This window comes from Hyla sarda, chromosome 5, assembly GCF_029499605.1.
Source record: "Hyla sarda isolate aHylSar1 chromosome 5, aHylSar1.hap1, whole genome shotgun sequence".
In the NCBI taxonomy this organism is placed as follows: domain Eukaryota; kingdom Metazoa; phylum Chordata; class Amphibia; order Anura; family Hylidae; genus Hyla; species Hyla sarda.
The window spans coordinates 244822519-244847513 of NC_079193.1; the positions used below are offsets into that span (position 1 = coordinate 244822519).

General features: G+C 40.4%; 1 protein-coding gene and 1 long non-coding RNA gene across 6 annotated transcripts in view; one reads left to right on the forward strand and one right to left on the reverse strand.

Annotated features, from left to right (window-relative positions):
* ZNF407 (zinc finger protein 407) overlaps positions 1-24995 on the reverse strand; it is a 598515-nt gene that overhangs the window by 396595 nt on the left and 176925 nt on the right. The window lies entirely within an intron of this gene.
* The window catches only part of LOC130273919 (uncharacterized), a 33715-nt gene continuing 29278 nt past the window's right edge, over positions 20559-24995 (forward strand). Inside the window, exon 1 of the long non-coding RNA XR_008844178.1 lies at positions 20559-20614. This is a non-coding gene — a long non-coding RNA (uncharacterized LOC130273919). The remainder of the gene's footprint in view (positions 20615-24995) is intronic.

Below are 24995 nucleotides of genomic sequence, written 5' to 3' on the forward strand. Positions count from 1 at the left end.
ATCACACAGAACTCAGCTCTACAAAGCCCTTATGGAAAAAAAAAAGTCCCGCCCATCTGATAGATTCACTAAATCAGTAAGGAGACTAAAAAGTCCTACATACTGTTTTCAGTATGTGAGCAGCCCCTCCAAGCTATCCACAGGTTACTGCAACTCACTTTGTTCAGTGTGACCAAAGGTCCTTTTTAATTAAAGAAATCTAATATGGAGAGTACATACCCACATGGCTCCATTTCAGTGCTCAGAAGATGTGTTCCTCCATTCTCCATATATAATTTCTGCATGCTTTAAAGGAGCTGGGACTCCTGTCAAAATGACAGGATTTCTGCACATCTAGTTTGTTTCCATGAAGCCGGATGCTAGGGTTCTATGGTAACTTCATACTGAGAAGTGAGGCATCCATTGTACACCTGACGACTCACTGAACATTTGTTGGGCTGGGCACTAAGCACCTGAAACAGTGAGTGTAGGGAACAGTATGCAACATCATTGCTCACAGTAGAGGAACAGACTACTGTCGAAATGACAGTAGTGGTCCTCTGCTCTTTCATGTAGCACTAAAGTAGTATGAGCAGTCACAATACAGAAAAAAAGGCCTGTGGCATTGCTTAGTTGACCTGCTCACTTCATTTCCCAGATTACAAAGCAGGGAAGCAGGGTCAGGTGACCAGCAGCTAATGGCAAGGCAGCAGAGGAACAGTGCTTTTGAGTGCTAGAGGGGAACCACATGGGTATGTACTCAACATATTAGGGTTATTTATTTATTTAATAAGGTAATAAGGATACATAGCTGAAACCCCCTTTAAGGGTTAGCAGGACAAGTACATGCACATTTCATTTTCCCTTGTCATCTTTTAAAATCCATAAGTCTTTCAAATTCCCATCTACAGACCCATATGAGGGCTTGTTGTTTGCAGACGGATTTTAAAAGTCATCATGCAAATGTTACAGTTAAAATGGAACATCTTAATGCTGTAGGTCAATACGATTACAATATTACCCAATTTATATAGGTCTTGTTTTATTTTACTACTATAAACTATTTGTAAGAAAATGAGTATGCTTAAAATAGTCCTCTACTGACACCTATAACACTTATTTTTCCTCATATGGAGCTGTATGAGGGTTCACTTTTTGTGCTGTGAGCAGTGGTTTTTATCTGTACCATTTTTGTTTTATGGGACTTTTTGATCACTTTTTACTCATATTTTCTGGTATCTGTAATGACCGATTCTAAACCATCATTAACCGTGCCGTTTAATTAAAAATGTATTTTTACAGTTTGGACATTTCCACAAGGGGTGATAACAAATGTGTTTATTGTTGTTAACATTATTTTATTTAAAAAATGGGAAAAAAGAAGGGTTTATTCAAACTTTTTTGGGGTTTATTAATTATTTTTTCTTTTACTGTCTTTTGGTGCCACAATCAAATTAGATAGTAGGATTTGAAGAGTTAATAGACATTTAGCAGTGATTGTCACTGCAGACTATTAGCTGCGGCACTGACTACCGATACCACCCGGGAGCCAGATCACAACGGAATCCTTCTTCAAAGCGGCCAGTCAAACCCCCCAACCCCCCAGGGAGGGAAAGAGTTAAACATATTACTCAAGATTTATTTTCTTTCTATTTTTAATGCTGCCATTAAACCAAATAATAAGCTGATACCTCCTATTCTGCAAACAGAACATTTCTGTATTCTCAAAATTGGCATTACAAGCAGTATTATAGTAAAAGGTAAGGCCCGTTTCACACTATAAAAATTCATCCGTAATGAACATCCGTCATAAAAATCTTGAAAATCGGCCATTAAACGGCCGTTAGAAAATCCTAGAAAATTTTTATGGTGGACATTCATTACAGAATGGATTTTTATAGTGTTAAAGGGGCCTAACACTGGTATATAGATAAGACACAATTAGGTCACTCACAATAGGTGCTGTTCACCCACTCCTCCACCCTGAACAATGACCTCAGGTCACAGAACAGGCCTAGAAAACTTTCCCACAGTATTGAATAGATCTCCATTCTATTGTACCCCATGTCCATGGGTCTGTTGTGAAGTGTATCTCTAAATGCTGTTGAGAGCATTGAAGCAGCCTAGAAAGCTGCAAAAATCAAATAAATAGTTTAGGAAAAAGAACATGTTTTAGCATCTGGCTCTTATTAGTATAATAAAAAATATATTTAAAAAAATCTAGGTGGCACTTGTTAAACTCTCTATAGCCCGGGATTATAATTCAGAGAGATATTCCAATGATTTCAATACATTGATATCTATGCAATCTTTAATTCTCATCCAATGAGGCTGTATGAAAATGTATAATATTCTTATGACCACATTGATATTTTAAATATATCTTAATTAATTAATTATATGGTCATAATGGTCTTTGAAGAAACTCAATACATTAATCAAATCCTCTATTAAACATTATTATCTATAATCAATAGCACTAAAGGACACAACTATGAAATTAAAACATACTGCAATAAGGTTTAAAAAAAAAAAAAAAAAAACATCTCCCTCAAGACAACCAGATAGAAGAAAGACGCCAATTCCTCCTTAACAACCGACCCGGCTCTTAGGACTGCATGCAACAAATAATAACCTGTCTTCATCTGTAGATGAAACATAACAGATTTTGAATAAAAGTGACAGAAATTTGCAGGAGAGAACCATTTGTCATTGTACAAGTTTACAGAAAGGATGGTGTTTCAGACAATCTCATATTGATTTGTAAGGTGATGCTATCTTTGCTTTGTGCAACTTTCAGACTATTGGAGCCATTAGAAACATACAGCACTGAAATCATTAAATAAAAATTACTCACATGGCCTTCTAAAATGAAAAATGTCAACTGGATAATTGAAAATGTTGCCAAGGAAAAAATATCAGTTTACACCTCAGCAATATGCATCATGAGTGGAGGATTGAGAAATGTAGACATTATGGACTTCTTCTTATACATACAGGCTCCAAGGTCTGGTCCAATTCTACTAATGTCTATACACTATCGCTCTATGTGGGATCCTTGGGGGAGATTTATCAAAACCTGTCCAGAGGAAAAGTAGCTAAGTTGCCCATAACAACCAATGAGATCCTATTTTTCATTATTCAGAGGCCTCTTCAAAAATGAAAAAAGTGATCCGATTGGTAGCTAGGGGCAATTCAGCAACTTTTCCTCTGGACCGGTTTTGATAAATATCCCCCCTTATGTACCAAAAATTATCTGGAGGTCCGCAGGTTGGAGACCACTGTCCTAGGTCATCTCTGAGTTTCTTTCATGTGCAGACTGCTGCGGAATATCTTATATGTGAAACAAGTGAAGTGATAGCGAGTCCATACACTGATCAACTGCAGTGTATGAAAATTTCCAGGTGAACATTCCGCAAGCAGCAGGCAAGCAAAACAAGCCAGCGCTATGACTGCTTGAAAACACAACATCTCCATGGACAGCAATGCATTTCCGAGTGGATTCCACAGAAAGAACAGACATGTTCATTCATTTTGGGGAGCCTGGAATCAAAATTGCAATGGTGGAAACATCTGCAATGTGCACTGTGCAGCAGAATTCCACTGAAAACAGCTTAGTAGGGATCGACCGATTATCGGTTTGGCCGATATTATCGGCCGATAATCACGATTTTGGGTATTATCGGCATCGGCAATTACGTTGCCAATAAGCTTATAATGCCCCACCCCCCGCACCACCCCCACCGCACCGCGACTGCCCCCGACCAGCCACACCGCGTCGCACCCCCTACCGCACTGCCCCAGCCCGGTTGCCTCCCCCATCCCCGGTTTTATAATTACCTGTTCCCGGGGTCCACACTACTTCTGGCTCCTGCGGTGTCCTGCGTTACACTGTGCGCAATGACGAGTGACGTGACGCGACGTCACGTCACCGTCAGTGCGCACAGTGATAGCTCAGGAGGACGCCACCGGAGCCAGATGTAGAGTGGACCCCGGGAACAGGTAATTATAAAACCGGGGATGGGGGAGGCAATGGGGCCGAGGCGGTGCGGTGGGGGTTGTGGCGCGGTGCGGCGGTGGGGAAGGTGGTGGCAGTGATAGGACTCAGGACCCCCGGACAGGCAGGGGGAGAGTAGCGGGTGGCGGCGGCAGTCTATGGCACCGCAAAAGCCACTGCAGTTCATTGATTTAAAGCGCCCGCTTTAAATCAATGATCTGCAGCGGTGTCGCGGGGGGTAAATAGCCGATAATTTATACCGATAATATATACGATTATCGGTATCGCAACGGCCCTAAAAAAACGATATCGGTCGATCCCTACAGCTTAGTGACTCGTTTTATGAAGTCCAACACTGCTCTCCACTGTAAGAACAGCAAACGAGGAAAGGAAATGTGTGTGATACAGCTGCCGCTATTGTGTAAGTTTGTGGAAAATATGTCACTTATTGCACTTTGGTGCAAATGCAGTGAGAAGACTCTGCTCCCACTCTCTGCAAACCCAGAGGCATCACAGGAATTGGAGGCAGCACTAGGAAGCCATATTATAGAAGATTTTGGCATCAGGATGACAGACAATCCATGCATGCCACATCAGCTAAAACATGTATACAGAAGGCATCCACAACTGCCTCTGCTTTATTATTTAATAAGACTTGATGCTGCACTACATAAGCATAACAAATAAAAATCCCATGAATTAAATTTCTTTCATTACATAAACTAGAAAACTTAACGGTGTCAGATTCTCAGTGCAAATATATCTGGGTAAAGCGCATGGCAGCGCACTTTACTCCCTAGCTCTGCGCTTGCTGAGACGGCAAAAAACGGGCTTCATAAACTATTACAGATTCGGCTAAACAGTATCTTTATTTTGGTGGGTGTCTTAGCACTAAGACCCTGACCGATCAAAACATTTGATATGTTAAAAGTTTTTCTATAATTATAGACATTTTTTAAAGGGAGCCTATCCGCAGAACCACCAAGACTGCATTATAGCGGTTATTATAAACTTCCCTAACATGTCTTGGAGCCAGTTTGAAGTATTCATCGTGGCCAGGTCTCGGCTTTCAGCCTGTAAATGTGTTCTGCAAGCTTGAGTGACAAGTGAAGAAGCTTCTACTTTATGTCCTGGCAGTAAGTGATCATAGATCAGCTGAGGTTCCAAATTTGTACCCCTAATGAGAATATATACATATATATATAAACGTATAAATCTTTATTGAAAATGTTTTACATAAAAAACATATAGATGCAAAAAAGTGAAGTATTGCAATGGAAATCCAACACAAAAATATCTGGCGCAAAGTAAGAATAATACATACAAATGAGTACATAGAAATTGTCCACACCCTGTATATAGCACTTTTCTCACTTATATATTTTTCTGATCCTCCAGGTATGTAAGCGAGTGCATGGTGAATGCAGTGATTACTTGGGACATTCTTCTCAGCGGTGCGATGTCCAGTGCGCCTGCGCCGTGTTCTTCGCCAGTGACGCGGCCCTCCGAAGCGACTGGAGTCCAGTGCGCATGCCCGGGAACACTGTTTCTCGGTCCTGCGCAGATGGACGTAGACGCCGGAAGTGGGGCCAGCCTTTTGTTCCGGCGGGACATGGCGCAGGCGCCGATGGAATCTCCACACCGCTGTAGGTAATTTACATCATTATGGCAACACATATAAACCACCACACCACTCACATAGTCAGTACCTCTTGAAAAAGGGAAACCGAAACGATCGTAGGGGTCGGTTGCAGAGTTCGTTATCCCACATGGGTAGGTTACATATTGATTCTCACTGAATACTTAGACATGTTGTCCCCAATATCATTGTATTTCACTATGCACTCTCAGACCTGGCTATATACCAGCTCTGGGTTATATTACTAGTTAATCCTGATACATTATTATGCAGCATTTGTATGGATAGCCCACAGTGGCTAAACTGTATTATTCCATAGATTGCTATATACAGGGTGTGGACAATTTCTATGTACTCATTTGTATGTATTATTCTTACTCTGCGCCAGATATTTTTGTGTTGGATTTCCATTGCAATACTTCACTTTTTTGCATCTATATGTTTTTTATGTAAAACATTTTCAATAAAGATTTATACGTTTATACTTAAGGTGGTGTTATAACTCCAATTTCTCTGTATACATTCATTTATGGAGTTCCCCTGTCCTTGACAGGATTAGTACACACTCCCCTATGGGTGCCATTGGGGCACATGGGAGTGTATGGTGTATTTTTTTAGGACTTTGGTATTCACATATATATATATATTAGTTAGGAGTAGCCGTATTAGTCCAGTGATGCAAAAAGCAAAATCATCGGTAGTTGCAGTATCTTGTAATACCTTTTTTATTGGACTAACAAGATTATGTAGAGACAATCTTTCGGGATTCCTCCCTTTATCAAGTCATAAGCATCAACATTTCCTATAACCTTTGCTAAACTGTCTTCCCTCTCCCTGCTCTAACACCATTACACCCCTGCTCCCCCTCCCATGTCTAAGTCTTATCTTCAGTCTATGGTTCTGTAGTAAAATTGTCTTTTCTCTTCTGTCCAGCGTAACCACCATTCTCACCTCTGCTCTCCAGCCCCCCCCCCCCCCCTCATCCTTATCTGTAGTCTATCCTTCTATAGCTATACAATTTATGGCCCAACTTAATGTCCATTCTCCACATATGTTGTTTTAACCCCTGCATATTTTGTGAGATAGAACGTGTGTTTTCTCCTTGTGAGCTCAGAAATGCTTATGACTTGATAAAGGGAGGAATCCCGAAAGCTTGTCTCTACATAATCTTGTTAGTCCAATAAAAAAGGTATTACAAGATACTGCAACTACCGATGATTTTGCTTTATATATATATATATATATATATATATATATATATATATATATATACACAGAACAAAATTGATCCTTGCAGCACACCCATAAAGTGCAAAAGGTGGAAGTTTATTCATCCATCAGGACAATACAACGTTTCAGCACCATCACGACGCCATTCTCAAGCATGCTTAATTTTGTTCTGGATCTACTTTCATGGTCTGGGATTGGGACCATGCAATTAAACTGCCTGCACCCCAAGATCTTTGGACTCTATTTGGTTGTGCTGCCTCTACAATTTTGTGTGTGTGTGTATATATATATATATATATATATATATATATATATATATATATATATATATATATACATACACATATTAATACTGATAAGCCAAAACATTGTAAAATAAGTATTTTTTTTTATTTGACTATCCTACAGGGGCTGTAAAGTTAGTGTAGTTCATAATATAGTGTCTGTACCTGTGTGTGACGGTTTTCTCACAATTCGTATGTAGCTTTCACCCACAAAATGACTGTTGTCTCAGATTTTTCCCAGGTTGCAATGCGGCCGAGACCTGACTCACTAGTCAGCTGATGACAGGGAACCTGTCTGCTTCAATGGGTGGAGGGATCTCTTGGTGGGAGAGAGATCAATCTGTAACTAATGCAACAGCTGTAGGCACCCTGATTGAAAACCACAGGTCTTTTGAATGGATGCAGCTCATTTATATTTCAATAGGTGGGGTGGCTGATGTGTGGGAGGGAGAAAAATAGAATTATGGGATTTTTAGGCAAAAGAAGAAAACCAGTTCACAAAAAGCAAGCCACAGTGTTATGGTAATCTCACAACATAGCCATTTAACCCCAAGAGAAGTGCAGATCCTTCCTAAGCATGTCCATTACTGTCTGCCAGATGCGTACTAAAATCACCTTATGGTGGATAACCCCTTTAAGGATAAATATTATAGTGACAACAGTTCTAGGGATTTGCTTTGTGTATTTATGGATAGGCTTTTCCCACATGTTTAGCCTACAGCTGCAGCTTTCTGATCTTCGTTGCACTTTTTTTTATATTTACTTTTTTTTGGAAGGAATCAAGGCGGAGAGAGGGCAGAGATAATAAATAAGGTATTTTAGGCGGCTTGCAATAATTATTTGTTCAGATGAAGTCTACAAGTGGTATCACTTTAAACCAGTAAAAGCACAACATAAACTATATATATCCTAAATACGGTAACCATGAGTATATTATGCTTTTTTTAATCACCCTCTACAAATGTTTTTTATCATAGTGTTAGATTTATAAAGTGTGAATTAAAACAACTGTAGTAAAACTTTTCTTTAAAATTGTAGATGCCCATTTGTGTTATTGTGTATGTTTATTTGCTTGATGCTTTTTTTCTATTGGGAAAGCAAACAACAGGCATGATGAATTGCATTGTCTAACCTTTGGGTATGCACAATAATTGTTCTATACACTACACACTGTGTTCCCATCTGACAAGCTTTTTTGGATAGATTTTCTAAGGAGAGGTTACAAACTGGTTACAAAGAGCAGTGGTAGGGGAGTTGTTATGCTCCAAAATGACGAGCAGGTCAAGACATATCTGTAGGTGCTTGTTTTTCTGTTGTAGAGCCAAATAATCTTTTCCAATTTCTTACCAAAACAAGATAAAAAAAATAAAAATAAAAAAAACATAACTTGATATAAAACACATTCTAAAGAAAAATGTTAAATACATTTGTATGGATTTTTTGTATGCTATATTGACAAATAAAGAATGTGTAAATATGAGAGGTACTGGTTCTCATAGACAAGAACCAGCTGTGTATGGAGTCTTAAAGGGGTACACCACTGGAAAATATACATTTTTTTAAATAAATTGGTGCCAATAAGTTAAACAGATTTGTAAATTACTTCTATTAAAAAAAAAATATTAATCCTTTCAGTACTTATCAGCTGCTATATGCTCCACAGGAAGTTCTTTTCTTTTTGAATTATCTTTCTGTCTGACCACGGTGCTCTGTGCTGACAAATCCCCATAGCAAACCTATCCTGCTCAGGACAGTTCCTGACATGGACAGAGGTGTCAGCAGAAAGCATTGTGGTCAGACAAAGAAAAATTCAAAAAGAAAAGAACTTTCTCAGTAGTATACAGCATCTGATAAGTACTGAAAGGATTACGATTTTTTTATAGAAGTCATTTACAAATCTGTTTAACTTTCTGGCACCAATTGATTTAAAATAAATACATTTTTTCCAGTGGAGTACCCCTTTAAAGACAATACTACTTGGGGAAAATTGTTCAAATGAGTTCTTCTCCACGAAGAAGAAAGCTGTCTCTCTAGTGCCATCTATAGGTAGCTAAATGGTAAACTACGTCAAACCTATAAAAGTCATACCCCATCTGTAGGCACTTGTTTTGGGGGATTTTCTTCTTGTTAGTGCACAGCACAATACTGCTCTCAGGGTTACCAGTTCTCACTGATAAGATCCGATTGTGTATGGAATCTTACAGGCAATGCATCATGGCAAAAAAAACTATGCAAATGAAACAAAAATATAAGTACTCCACTAAATGCAAAGCTGTTAGCACTGGAAGGCCTATGACCTGAAACTAAAAATCAATTGACTGATGGTCCCCACTGACCTCAACTAATGATGGTATTCCTGGTTTTCCAACAGAATTGTGTTCAAATTCCAACAAGAAAACCTATGAGAAGTGATTATCAAAGAGACCATCAATCTCAAATAGGTTGTGTTAACCACCAAACTAAACACGAACCTATCTTACATAGTTCCATCAACAGGGACCCCAGCACTTTTGTCCTAAAAAATCATGAACTTTAATTCCTCATAGGCAATATTGTACATGGATAAAAACAGTGTCCATGCTGTGAACCTGCCGATGAATTTTAAACTTGATCGGTTCTTTGTCATGAAATTCCAGAGATAAACTGGTAGTATGTCTACAGGGGGCTCCTAAACAGTAATGTGTGTGTGTGTGTGTATGATGCATGTACAGTATGTAATGTGTACAGTATTGTGTGTATGATGCATGTACAGTATTCAATGTGTACAGTGTGTGTGTGTGTGTGTGTGTGTGTGTGTGTGTATAATGCATGTACAGTATGTAATGTGTACAGTGTGTGTGTATGATGCATGTACAGTATGTAATGTGTGCAGTGTGTGTGTATGATGCATGTACAGTATGTAATGTGTACAGTGTGTGTGTGTATGATGCATGCACAATATGTAATGTGTACAGTGTGTGTGTATGATGCATGTACAGTATGTAGTGTACAGTATGTGTGTGTATGATGCATATACAGTATGTAATGTGTACAGTATCTGTGTGTGTATGAAGCATGCATGTACAGTATGTAGTGTACAGTGTATCGTGTGTGTATATAATGCATGCAGTGGCGGATTCGGGTGGGGGGGTCCCGTGCGTGCACCCATTGGAAAGAAACGTGGAGGAGCGGAGCAGCGAACAGGACATGCGCTGGCCAGCATGGTAAGTGAACAGCGGCACATCAGCTTTAGTGCTCCGACCACCGCTCCTCCAGTCCCGGGACCTACTGCTATTGTGGCCGGACAAAAGGAGTAGTGGTCAGAACACTGAAGTAGGGCAGTAAACAGGCATACAGCCTCCAGCCATACACTGTATGGCTGGAGGCTGTAAGTCTGTGGGGGAACATACTACACCTAATGTGGGGGGACTATACTGCACCCAATGTGGAGAACTATACTGCATCTAATGTGGGGAGAACTATACTGCACCTAATGTGGGGAGAACTATACTGCACCTAATGTGGGGAGAACTATACTGCACCTAATGTGGGGAGAACTATACTGCACCTCATGTGGGGAGAACTATACTGCACCTCATGTGGGGAGAACTATACTGCACCTAATGTGGGGAGAACTATACTGCCCCTAATGTGGGGGACTTTACTGCACCTAATGTGGGGAGAACTATACTGCACCTAATGTGGGGGAACTGTACTGCACCTAATGTGGGGGAACTGTACTGCACCTAATGTGGGGGAACTGTACTGCACCTAATGTGGGGGAACTGTACTGCACCTAATGTGGGGAGAACTATACTGCACCTAATGTGGGGAGAACTATACTGCACCTAATGTGGGGGAACTATACTGCATCTAATGTGGAGAACTATACTGCACCTAATGTGGGGGAACTATACTGCACCTAATGTGGGGAACTATACTGCACCTAATGTGGGGAACTATACTGCCTAATGTGGGGGAACTATACTGCACCTAATGTGGGGGAACACTGCTACTAATGTGGGGAGAACTCTGCTGCACCTAATGTGGGGGGAACTCTGCTGCACCTAATGTGGGGGGAACTGTGCCGCACCTAATGTGGGAGGAACTGTGTCACACCTAACATGGGGGGAACTGTGCCGCACCTAACGTGGGGGGAACTGTGCCGCACCTAACATGGGGGGAACTGTGCCGCACCTAATGTGGGGGGAACTGTGCTGCACCTAATGTTCGCTCACCTCGCGCTCCCAGCATTCAAGGGCCGGCATTACTACGTCCTGATGCCGGCCCTAGAGCGTGACGTGCGTGAACATCAAGGGGGGGGGCCTCCATGTCCATTTTGCTTGGGGCCCCTAAATCCCTTCAAACGGCCCTGTCCTCAGTTTGCCCCCCCCCCCCATGTCACATCATTTCTCCCCTTTTATCAGCCCCTGTGCCACATTTACTTCCCCGCGATACCGTGTGCCTCCTTTCCCTGTGATTCCACCTGCTCATCATTACCCCCCCTCTGACTCATCATCCCCCTGCTCATAATCCCCCCTGCTCATTATTTCCTCCCTTGCTCATAATCCCCCCCCTGCTCATCATTACCCCCCTCTGCCTCATCATGCTCCCCCTACGCTCATAATCCTCTCCTGCTCATTTCTCCCCCTGCTTTTTCTATTTTTCATATTTTCTTACCTGGCTGCGCTCCAGCAGGCTCAGGTTAGGCAGAGTGTCTTGTGAGCTGTGTGGATAGTAAAGTATGACGAGTGACGTCCCCTGCCGGCTCCTCTGCACGGCGTCAGGGACGTCAATTCTCATTCTCTGCAGCCGCCACTGGTCAGAATGGCCACAGCGACGGCTGCTTGTTAAAGTTTAGCAGCATGGCCGCGACCACTTTAGAACAGTCACCCACGGTGGCTGCAGGGAATGAGGAGTGACATCACTGACTACAGACTATATATTAAATTGCATAGGACTATTGGGTCTAATTTTTAATTAATTGTTAAAGCGGTTGCAAAAAATTGTGTTTTCATTCATTCAACTTTATAGAAATATGTTGGGTTGTCTTTTCCATGCAATAAATTACTATACCGCATGCAGGGCTTCCGGCCTGACAGCTGTGAGCTCACTAATTACGGAAATGGCATATAATGATACAGAATGCCATTATAAACGTAACCTTTGCATACGCGTACTGAATGTATTTTAACTTCACTGTCTTGTCTAGTCACATACACTTTACCTGACGAAGGGTCCGGTACGGACCAGAAACGCGTAGCCTGTGTGTATATAAAATAAACCGTTTTAAAGGGAAAATACAGCGTTCCTAGTCCTTTTATATTCAGACTACCAGCGGCAGTAACGGCCATTTTTTCAAAATCATTCCTTCTATAACAATGCTGGGAATGGCCAACCACCAGCAAGGTGCTAATAAAGTAAACTGCAGAAATGCAAACAGCATTATAACTATTTAACTAGTATATAAACACAGCATGTAAAAGCTGTGTTGCACAGTAATGCAGGAATACCTTTTATTGTGTAATTGCTCTCTTTATTACTGTAAAAACTGCTTTTATCTGAAGTAATGCACAAATAGGCGTGTCTTGGGGTTCACAAAGCCACGTCTCTGCCACACCTATCCTCTGGCATGCGCGTGCTAGTGATGTAAAGTTTTCTAGGATTCTTTACATCACCAGCATGCGCACATTAGAGCCAGCAGGGGTACATGCGCTGTGGACCACTGTGTCTTACTACATGGCGGTCCCAGCACTGACAGAGTGGATAGGCATGGCAGCCGCAGGGCTTTTTGCGAACCCCAAGCCACGCATATCCGACTGTGTATGACTTCAGATAAAAGCAGTTTTTACAGTAATAAAGACAGCGATGACACAATAAAAGGTATGCCTGCATTACCGTGCTACACAGTTTTGGCATGCTGTGTATGACTTTAGGGGGTAAATATTGATGACAGTTGTGCTTTAATTGCTAATAAATAATGTCTACAACTTTCAAACATCTTAAATGTGCTTTTTTATTCATTATTTTTTTTTATTTACTGTTTAGAAAGTAATTTCCAATAGGTATGTTTTTTGCATTATTTCACACTGCAAAGCCTAACAAGCTGAAGGGCTGCCTATGTCTATGGATCTAAATAAATAAAAGCTGACATGGCTTGCATAACCAATAGCAGGATCCAATCCCTTTTAACGTGGTGTCATATTTCTGACATTTAAAAAATAAAAACTAGTCCAGCAAAGAAAAAGCATTCTTAAAAAATAAATAAATAAAAAGAAACCTCTCCAATACATGACATGAAGGGTCCTAAGGGTAAGAGAATTTAAATCTAGTTAAGCAAAATGCTTAGAGCAGTGATATTGCAGTTGAGAGATGAAAACTTTGAAAAAATAGTATTATTCTTAAAACATCTCTGATACAAACCTTCTCCAGCATAGTATTTTTTATTTATTCCACTATACGTATGACATGTCTAAAGCCACATACAAACAGGAAAGATGTATTGATGAAGTCCACAATGGTAGCACACAGAGCACTATTAAAAATAAATAAAGGGTTGCAAACAAACTGATCCTGCTGCCATGTTGCCATCGATCTGTCTCCCATGCCTTGCTAAACAAATGTATGGTAATAAGTGAAAGAATGGAATAATGGCAGTAGCAGGATCACCTTTAAACAAACTCCCCATAGGTATTAACCCGAACAGTAGTAGTGCCCACTCTTTCCTCCCAAATAGAAGTTAGGCCCTCGTATTGTCACCATATACTACTAGGCATCATACTGCCCCATATACTATTAGTCCTTCATACTGCCTCCATTTATTAGTTAGGCCCCATATACCCCCCCATACTAGGCCCCCATATAGTGGTTAGGCTTTCATATTGCCCCCATAAAGTAGTAGGCCCACACTGCCCTCATAAAGTATTTAAAAGTACCTGTCATCAAACCATATTTTCTAAACAAACTCAGATTATATTCCTTAACTACTCCTAACACCCCTCCTGCCCTTAAATTTTTTTTTCGGAACTTTAAAAAGCTTGGTTTTATACCTTTTCCCTTCCTCACATTGTGTAAGCTCCCGGCAGAAGAAAATAGGTGTTCCCCAGCAGACGTCACTGAAGCCTGTGAGAGCTGTGCCTCACCATGCCCCGCACATGCACTTCCTGAGTTTGGTCTCTTGCAAGGCCGAGAGGAGACCAAACTAACTGTTTGACTTGCACAGGGAACAGAACAGAAACACCTAGTGGCCGTTAATTGAATTACATTAAAAACACAGAAAAGTTGAGAATTTTAACAGCAAGTAAACAGCAAAGTGTCTTATACTTACATAAGGAACAATATATTAAAAGTTTGGTGACAGGTACTATTTAAGCCCTCATACTACCCCATATAGTAGTAGCCCCCATACTTCCCTCAAATAGTATTTAGGTCTCTATACTGCATACAAATAATAGAAGGCCCCCATACTTCCCCTGAATAGTAATAAGTCCCATAATTTCCACCTTTAAGAAGCAGGCCCTCATATAGTAATAGCAGGCCCTTATAATGCCCCATATAGTAATACATTCTCATACTACTCCCATATATTATTAGGCCCCATATAGTACTAGCATGCCCCATACAGTAGCAATCCCAATGATAAATAAATAAAATCACTCACTTTTTCATTATGAGAGCCTATGCTGTCAATCATTGAGAGACCACCCAATGAACAACTAAGTTTAGAACAAATAGGGATTTCAATTATTAAATTATACATTACACAGAATATTTTTACATAAAAAAGTAATTATTAGTCTAGCCAGTTGATCCTGATCTATAACATGATGGCAGTAGATTGGTAGAATTCGTTTTCATGGTACCAAGGTATATATTAAGTATCTATCAACTAGATGGGTGACAAATGTAAGGCTGTGTTTACACTTTTTTTTTTTTAACTGCAGTCTCTGGGCAAAAGCCAGAAGTGGACCCATGAGAACTCATGATATTTTCATTCCTTCTGAATACACCTCTGGCTTTGGCCCAAAATCTGCTGCTGTTTTATAAAGAAAAAAGAAAAAAAAAGCCAAGTTCTGGCACATCCACCAATCACTAGAAGGAGGGAACCTGTTCTATTGTCCACCCTTGTTTTCCATAAGCCAAAAAAAAAGTATGAGAAATTTGCACGGAGAAGTAGTCAACCTTGTGAGTGCTAAACTATATACTTATGGCAGTAGCACACCTTGTAGTTCTGAAATCAGCTAAGTAAGGTTGCCACATGCTTTACTTTCACCCAGGTATAGGTGTGGTCCATGTTATTATAAAACAATGGTGGTCCCAGTAGTTTCAAAATGAGTAATGCCATTCCATACACAACTGTAGTCATGTATGTTGGGCCTTTGGTTGTTAGAAACATTTGTAAGCTTGCATATAAGGCAGCATATAAAGAATATTACTAGAACAAGACACTCAAAAAAGATATGGACTTCTAGAACCCTGCTGTTTTAGTGGGTTCTGTCTTTTTATCTATATTGATAATTAAACTACTCATAAAGCTGAGTAGGCAGAAATGTTTGTTTAATTTCAGATGAAGATAAAAAAAAAACTGCAGTTCAACCCTGGCACACATATACACTATAGGAAGTCCTAGCAGGGCATCTAAGAAACTGCATAGTAAGAATAACCAAAAAAATATTAATTTTCACAGAAAAGTGCTGATGTGGAATCTTCCCTGTTTATTAAATATTGGGGAAAAACTTATATATTGTTCCAAGTTTAAAAAAAAGAGAAGCTACTTTGATAACCTTGGCAATCGTACAGAAATCTAGCACAAGCCCTTTTTGACAAATGGAGATAAAATGTTGTGGAATGATAAAAGAGCAATCACTCACGAGAAAAATAGAACTGCAAAAGTCAAAGTATGCAAAGAGCAAATAAGGAGAGAACAAAATGACAGTTATCTGCTAAATTCATAAATGTGTCTTTTGTAGAAGCCTAATGATCATATTTTATACTGTCACTTTACATTTAATTGCTCACTCTGGAGCTTTTCTTCACAGAAGCCATCAGTACCCCACAGAGCCAGATGCTGAATCTCAAAAATATAAGAAAATAGTGTGACCATGGACTTTTAGTAATATTACACTACTGAGCTGCAGTGTATGACAAGTTAATTTTTACAATTACTCTTTTTTGAAGGAATAACTAAAGCGGCAGGTCATCCCTGTTCCGTATCATTAAAAGGCTGCAAAATAATATATATCACGGAATATTTAAAATTACCTTGTTTCAAACTGTGACAAAGGTACGCCAAAAACATCAAGATGATTCTATAAAAAATTCAGACAATCTGAAAAGTAGCATCTTAGAAAGGGTGGTGGCATTTGATAGGTCATTTGCATTCAGTTTATATACACATTTAATATGCAGACAATAAGGGTATTTACACTACAAATAAAATGTTACTGTCTCTAGATTTTCACCCACATTTCACATGCACATTTCAGTATATTATTTGGCATGTATGCTTATGTGAAACATTTGCATGTAGACAATTACCATGAACAAACAACAGATTGATAGCAATCTCTAGTAATTTCATATACCTATTATTGAGTTAAAAGGAAATGTTGCTTTAAGTTTAGAGTTTCTAAACATGACAGGAAAATCATTTTTGGGTCAAATCTACATAATTAAAAAAATTAGCACCCTGCGATGTAATTATGAAGAAAACCTAAAATCTAGCCCTTAACCCATTAAGGACCAAGCCCATTTTCAATTTAAGGGGGTACTCCGGTGGAAAACTTTTTTTTTTTTTTAAATCAACTGATGCAGAAATTTAAACAGATTTGTAAATTACTTCTAATTATAAATCTTAATCCTTTCAGTACTTATTAGCTGCTGTATGCTAGAGAGGAAATTATTTTCTTTTTGAATTTCTTTTTTGTCTTGTCCACAGTGCTCTCTGCTGACACCTCTGTCCGTGTCAGGAACTGTCCAGAGCAGCATAGGTTTGCTATAGGGATTTTCTCCTGCTCTGGACAGTTCCCGATACAGGCATCTGGTGTCAGCAGAGAGCACTGTGGACAAGACAAAAGAAATTCAAAAAGAAAATAATTTCCTCTGTAGCATACAGCTGCTAATAAGTACTGGAAGGGTAAAGATTTTTTAATAGAAGCAATTTACAAATCTGTTTAACTTTCTGGCACCATTTGATAAAAAAAAAAAAAAAAAAAAAAAGAAAGAAAAGAAATAAAAGTTTTCCATCAGAGTACCCCTTTAACCCCGTACCCCTTTAACCCCTTGGGGATGGAGCCCATTTTGACCCTAAGGACGGGAGCATTTTTTTTGCAAACCTGACCTCTGTCACTTTATGCATTAATAACTCTGGGATGGTTTTACTTATAAATTTGATTCCGAGACTGTTTTTTCGCGACATATTCTACTTTATGTTAGTTTTAAATTTTCGTCGATACTTGCATAATTTCTTGGTGAAAAATTCCAAAATTTTATGAAAAAATTAAAATTTTTGCATTTTTCGAACTTTGAAGCTCTCTGCTTGTAAGGAAAAACAGATAACCCAAATAAATTATATATTGATTCACATATACAATATGTCTACTTTATGTTTGCATCATAAAGTTGACATGTTTTTGCTTTTGGAAGACATCAGAGGGCTTCAAAGTTCAGCAGCAATTTTCAAATTTTTCACAGAATTTTAAAAATCAGAAATTTTCAGGGACCAGTTCAGTTTTGAAGTGGATTTGAAGGGCCTTCATATTAGAAATACCCCATAAATGACCCCATTATGAAAACTGCACCCCTCAAAGTATTCAAAATGACATTCAGAGAAGTTTGTTAACCCTTTAAGTGTTACACAGGAATAGCAGCAAAGTGAAGGAGAAAATTCTAAATCTTCATGTTCTTGTAAACCCAATTTTTTCATTTTTACAAGGGCTAATAGGAGTAAAATCCCCACAAAATTTGTAGCCCAATTTCTCTTGAGTAAGGAAATACCTCACATGTGTATGTGAAGTGCTTGGTGAGCGCAGTAGAAGGCTCAGAAAGGAAGGAGCGACAATGGGATTTTGAAGAGTGAGTTTTTCTGAAATGGTCTTTGAGGGGCATGTCGCATTTAGGAAGCCCCTATAGTGCCAGAACAGCAAAAAAAAAAAAAAAAAAAAACACATGGCATACTATTTTGAAAACTACACCCCTGAAGGCATGTAACAAGGGGTCCAGTGAGCCTTAACACCCCACAGGTGTTTGCCGACTTTTCGTTAAAATCTGATGTGTAAATGAAAAAAAAAATCTTTCACTAAAGTGCAGTTTTTTTTTCTCCAAATTTACCATTTTTACAAAGGTTAATGGGAGAAAATGCCCCCCAAAATTTGCAACCCCATCTCTTCTGAGTATGGAAATACACCATTTTAGGACGTAAAATACTCTGCGGGCGAACTACAATGCTCAGAAGAGAAGGGGTCACATTTGGCTTTTGGAAAGCAAATTTTGTGCCTCACAGAATTGAATAAGGGGTGCAGTGAGCATTTACACCCCACTGGCGTTTGACAGATCTTTGGAACAGTGGGCTGTGCAAATGAAAAATTACATTTTTCATTTTCACGGACCACTGTTCCAAAAATCTGTGGGACGGAAATGTTCACTGTACCCCTTATTACATTACATGAGGGGTGTAGTTTCCAAAATGGGGTCACATGTGGGGGGGGGGGGTCCATTGTTCTGGCAGTATGGGGGCTTTGTAAACACACGTGGCCTTCAATTCCAGACAAATTTTCTCTCCAAAAGCCCAATGGCACTCCTGCTTATCTGAGCATTGTACTTCGTCCACAGAGCACTTAACATCCACATATGGGGTATGTTCTTACTCAGAAGAAATGGGGTTACACATTTTGGGGGGCTTTTTTTTCCCTATTTTCCCTTGTGAAAATGAAAAATTTAGGGTATTTTTACCATCCAACTTAAAAAAAAAAAAATGTGTCAAATACCTGTGGGGTGTTAAGGCTCACTATACCCCTTGTTACGTTCCGTGAGGGGTGTAGTTTCCAAAATGAGGTCACACGTGGGTATTTTTTTTTTTTTTTTGCATTTATGTCAGAACCGCAGTAAAATCAGCCACCCCTGTGCAAATCACCAATTTAGGCCTCAAATAGTGTTCTCTCACTCCTGAGCCTTGTTGTGCGTCCGCAGAGCATTTTACGCCCCCATATCGGGTATTTCCGTACTCAGGAGAAATTGTGTTATAAATTTCAGGGGGTCCTTTTTTCCTTTTACCTCTTGTGAAAATAAAAAGTATGGGGCAACACCAGCATGTTAGTGTAAAAAGTTTTATTTTTTACACTAACAGGCTGGTGTAGACCCCAACTTTTCCTTTTCATAAGGGGTAAAAGGAGAAAAAAAAATTAAAAATTTGCTCCCGACTACAGAAATACCCCATATGTGGCCCTAAACTGTTTCCTTGAAATATGACAGGGCTCTGAAGTGAGAGAGCGCCATGCGCATTTGAGGACTAAATTAGGGATTGCATAGGGGTGGACATAGGGGTATTCTAAGCCAGTGATTCCCAAACAGGGTGCATCCAGCTGTTGCTAAACTCCCATCGTGCCTGGGTAGTGGCTATCCGGAAATGCTGGGAGTTGTTGTTTTGCAACAGCTGGAGGCTCCGTTTTGGAAACACTGCTGTACGATACATTTTTCATTTTTATTGGGGGGACAGTGTAAGGGGGTGTATATGTAGTGTTTTACCCTTTATTTTGTGTTAGTATAGTGTTTTTAGGGTACAATCACACGGACGGGTTTGTGGTGAGTATTCCGCTAGGAGTATGCGCTGTGGCGGAAAATTTGCCACAGCCCAAACTTGAAGCAGGAAATTTACTGTAAACCTGCCCGTGTGAATGTACCCTGTACATTCACATGGGGGGGGCAAACCTCCAGCTGTTTCAAAACTACAACTCCCAGCATGTACTGACAGACCGTGCATGCTGGGAGTTGTAGTTTTGCAACAGCTGGAGGCACACTGGTTGGAAAACCTTCAGTTAGGTTTTGTTATCTAACTCAGTATTTTCCAACCAGTGTGCCTCCAGCTGTTGCAAAACTACAACTCTCAGCATGTACTGATTGCCGAAGGGCATGCTGGGAGATGTAGTTATACAACAGGTGGAGGTAATTAACTACAATTCCCAGCATGGCGAGACAGACATTTGCTGTTCGTGCATTCTTGCAGTTGTAGTTTTGCAAGAATTAGAGGGCCACGGTTTAGAAACCACCGCACAGTGATCTACAAACTGTAGCCCTCCAGCTGTTGCAAAACAACAAATCTCAGCATGCCCAAACAGCAAACAACTGTCTGGGCATGCTGGGAGTTGTAGCTTTGCAACATCTGGAGGGCTACAGTTTAGATACCACTGTATAGTGGTCTCCAAACTGTAGCCTTCCAGATGTTGCTAGGCAACAACTCACCAGTTTCCGTAGTCACAGGATCGCCACACCAGGGAGAAGAGGTCGCCGCCGGTAAGTGACCTCCATCTCCGCCGCCAGTCACAGGACAGTTCCCCCATTCTGCCCAGACAACAGTAGGCAGAGTGGGGGAACTGAACTTTGACCCCCCGCCCCTGACCTGCTTTTGGTCGGTCGCTTCTGACCGACCAATAGCAGTGATAGGAAGGGTGGCACCCCTGCCACCTCACTCCTATCCCTTCAGGGGGATCAGGGGTGTCTTGAACAACCCTGATACCTCTTATTTTCCGGGTCTCCGGAATCGCTGCTGATTGCCGGTCTGAATTGACAGTCGATTTGTAGCATCCGAGTCCCTGTCCGGCGGGTGCCTGCTGATAGATATCAGCAGCCACTCCGGTCCGGTCCCCGCCCGGCGGGACCAAAGTTCCCACGAGCGTACAGGTACGCCCTGGGTCCTTAACCCCTTAAGGACCAAGGACGTACCGGTACGTCCTTGGTCCTGCTCTTCTGATATAACGCGGGGTTACACAGTAACCCCGCGTCATATCATGGCGGGCCCGGCGTCATAGTGAAGCCGGGACCCGCCTCTAATAGCGCGCAGCGCCGATCGCGGCGCCGCGCGCTATTAACCCTTTAGCCGCGCGCTCAAAGCTGAGCCGCGCGGCAAAAAGTGAAAGTGAAAGTTCCCGGCTAGCTCAGTCGGGCTGTTCGGGATAGCCGCGGCTAATCGCGGCATCCCGAACAGCTGACAGGACAGCGGGAGGGCCCCTTCCTGCCTCCTCGCTGTCCGATCGCCGAATGACTGCTCAGTGCCTGAGATCCAGGCATGAGCAGTCATCCGGCAGAATCGTTGATCACTGGTTTCTTATGAGAAACCAGTGATCAACATAGAAGATCAGTGTGTGCAGTGTTATAGGTCCCTATGGGACCTATAACACTGCAAAAAAAAAGTGGAAAAAAAAGTGAATAAAGATCATTTAACTCCTCCCCTATTAAAAGTTTGAATCACCCCCCTTTTCCAATAAAAAAAAAACACAGTGTAAATAAAAATAAACATATGTGGTATCACCGCGTGCGTAAATGTCCGAATTATAAAAATATATCATTAATTAAACCGCTCGGTCAATGGCGTGCGCGCAAAAAAATTCCAAAGTCCAAAATAGTGCATTTTTGGTCACTTTTTATATCATTTAAAAATGAATAAAAAGTGATCAATAAGTCCTATCAATGCAAAAATGGTACCGTTAAAAACTTCAGATCACGGCGCAAAAAATGAGCGCTCATACCGCCCCATACACGGAAAAATAAAAAAGTTATAGGGGTCAGAAGATGACAATTTTAAACGTATTAATTTTCCTGCATGTAGTTATGATTTTTTCCAGAAGTCCGACAAAATCAAACCTATATAAGTAGGGTATCATTTTAATCGTATGGACCTACAGAATACATATCAGGTGTCATTTTTACCGAAAAATGTACTACGTAGAAACGGAAGCCCCCAAAAATTACAAAACAGCATTTTTTTTTCAATTTTGTCGCACAATGATTTTTTTTCCCGCTTCACCATAGATTTTTGGGCAAAATGACTGATGTCATTACAAAGTAGAATTGGTGGCGCAAAAAATAAGTCATCATATGGATTTTTAGGTGTAAATTTGAAAGAGTTATGATTTTTTAAAGGCAAGGAGCAAAAAACGAAAATGCAAAAACGGAAAAACCTCCGGTCCTTAAGGGGTTAAGTACCAGGGCGTTGGGGCGTACCTGTATGCCCTGGGTCCCTAAGTGGTTAAGTCACTTATAGCCCGATATACTTGGGATGGCAATACTCTCAAGAGAACCATCATGAAGGAACAAACTTACAAATTCCTGGAAAAATATGTGATAGATAGTGAGTGGAGTGAAAAATTAAGTCATGGGTCTAACATACAGGAGACTAACTATTAAAGGAGAATGTCAATCGCTTTTCCAGCAAATGCTGTAGAAGAAATAGGTGTTTCAGGATAATAAAGAAAAAGAAAAAACAGAGAAACAGCTATAATACTTGCACAAAACGACAAACTCAGAACCATTTCATTTATAAAGCTGATGGACAATTTGTATTTTGAGAGCCACTAGCCAAAAGTCATAAAATGTAATTTTAAGCATTAAGTTCCAGTTCAAGAGAGCTAAATGGCTTTAGTAGATTGCCTTTTTATATTATGTTAATGCAATTTATGCAAATAGAAATGGAACACAGTATTTATAATTTGAACTTAAGAAGTAATGAAAAGGGATAAAAAAAAAAGTTTTGTAAAGTCAATTAATTTAATTCCTTCCCTGGACGTTTATCTCAGGGCACATCGACTATTTAAGATTGCAATACCTACAACTCATAAACAATACTCTATTCTATTAGCAGGTTTGTTAAGACATTTTTGTTAGTAGGTAGCACGTTTCTTTCCCCACCTCTCCCATGTCCTACACTGACAGGCTTAGGAATACAGAGTGTGGGGTGGCCCAATGTTTTACCCTGAATATTTTATGTAAAGAAGTTATCTCACCACTGACCTGAGAGGCATTAAAGGGGTATTCTAGGATTTTTTTTTATTTGACTATGCTGCAGGGGCTGTAAAGATAGTGTAGTTCATACTGTACCTGTGTGTGACGGTTTTCTCACAATTCTTCTGTGGTTTTCACTCCAATATTTATTTTTAACAGCATACAAAATTACTGTTGTCTCAGATTTTTACCAGCTTGCAATGCGGCAGAGACCTGACTAACTAGTCAGCTGATGACAGGGAGCCTGTCTGCTTCAATGGGTGGAGGGATCAATCTGCAACTAATGCAACAGCTGGAGGCACCCCGATTAAAAACCACACTGATTTGAATGGATGCAGCTCATTTATGTTTCAATGGGTGGGGTGGCTGATGTGTAGGAGGAAGATGGAATTGTGAGATTTGTAGTCAAAAAAAGAAAAGTCAAACAGGAAATACCAGTTAGCCACAGTCTTATGGTAATCTCACAACATAGCCATTTAGCCCCAAGACAAGCGCAGATCCTTCCTAAGCATGTCCACTACTGTCTGCCAGGTACGTACTAAAATCACCTTATGGTGGATAACCCCTTTAACCCCTTAAGGACTCCGGGTTTTTCAGTTTTTGCACTTTCGTTTTTTCCTCCTTACCTTTTAAAAATCATAACCCTTTCAATTTTCCACCTAAAAATCCAATCCTAAAAAATTATTGTGCAACAAAATCAAAGAAAAAACGCCATTTTGTAACTTTTGGGGGCTTCCGTTTCTACGCAGTGCATATTTGGGTAAAAATGACACCTTATCATTATTTTGTTGGTCCATACGGTTAAAATGGTACCCTACTTATATAGGTTTCATTTTGTCGTACTTCTGGAAAAAATCAAAACTACATGCAGGAAAATTTATACGTTTAAAAATGTCATCTTCTGACCCCTATAACTTTTTTATTTTACCACGTACAGAGCAGTATGAGGACTAATTTTTTTACGCCGTTATCTAAAGTTTTTATCGGTACAATTTTTGTTTTGATCGGACTTTTTGATCACTTTTTATTCATTTTTTAATGGTATAAAAAGTTACCAAAAATACGCTTTTTTGGACTTTGGAATTTTTTTGCGCATACGCCATTGACCGTGTGGTTTAATTAAGGATATATTTTTATAGTTCGGACATTTACACATGCGGTGATACCACATATGTTTTTTAATTTTTTTTTTTTTACACTGTTTTATTTTTTTTATGGGAAAAGGGGGGTGATTCAAACTTTTATTAGGGAAGGGGTTAAATGAACTTTGTTAACACTTTTTTTTTTTGCAGTGTTATAGGTCCCATAGGGACCTATAACACTGCACACACTGATCTCTGATGCTGATCACTGGCATGTATGAACACACCTGTGATCAGTGTTATCGGCGCTTGACTGCTCCTGCCTGGATCTCAGGCACGGAGCAGTCATTCGTCGATCGGACAACAAGAAGGCAGGTAGGCGCCCTTCTGGTGTCCTGTAAGCTGTTCGGGATGCCGCGATTTTACCGTGGCGGTCCCGAACAGCCCGACTGACTAGCCGGGATAGTTTCAATTTCACTTTAGAAGCGGCGGTCAGCTTTGACCTCCGCTTCTAAAGGGTTAATACCGCACATTGCCGCGATCGGCGATGTGTGGTATTAGCCACGGGTCCCGGCCGTTGATGAGCGCCGGGACCGACGCGATGTGATGCGGGGTCGCAGCGTGACCCCGCTTCATATTGCGGGAGCTGGCGCAGGACGTAAATATACGTCCTGCGTCGCTAAGGGGTTAAACAATACAGCCACCCAAGAAAACCAGGGTAGAATCAACAGCAGAAAAAGTGGTTTCCTAGTGCTATGTCTGCCATTAACCCTTTAGATGCTATGATCAATGCTGATCAGGGCATCAAAAACAGC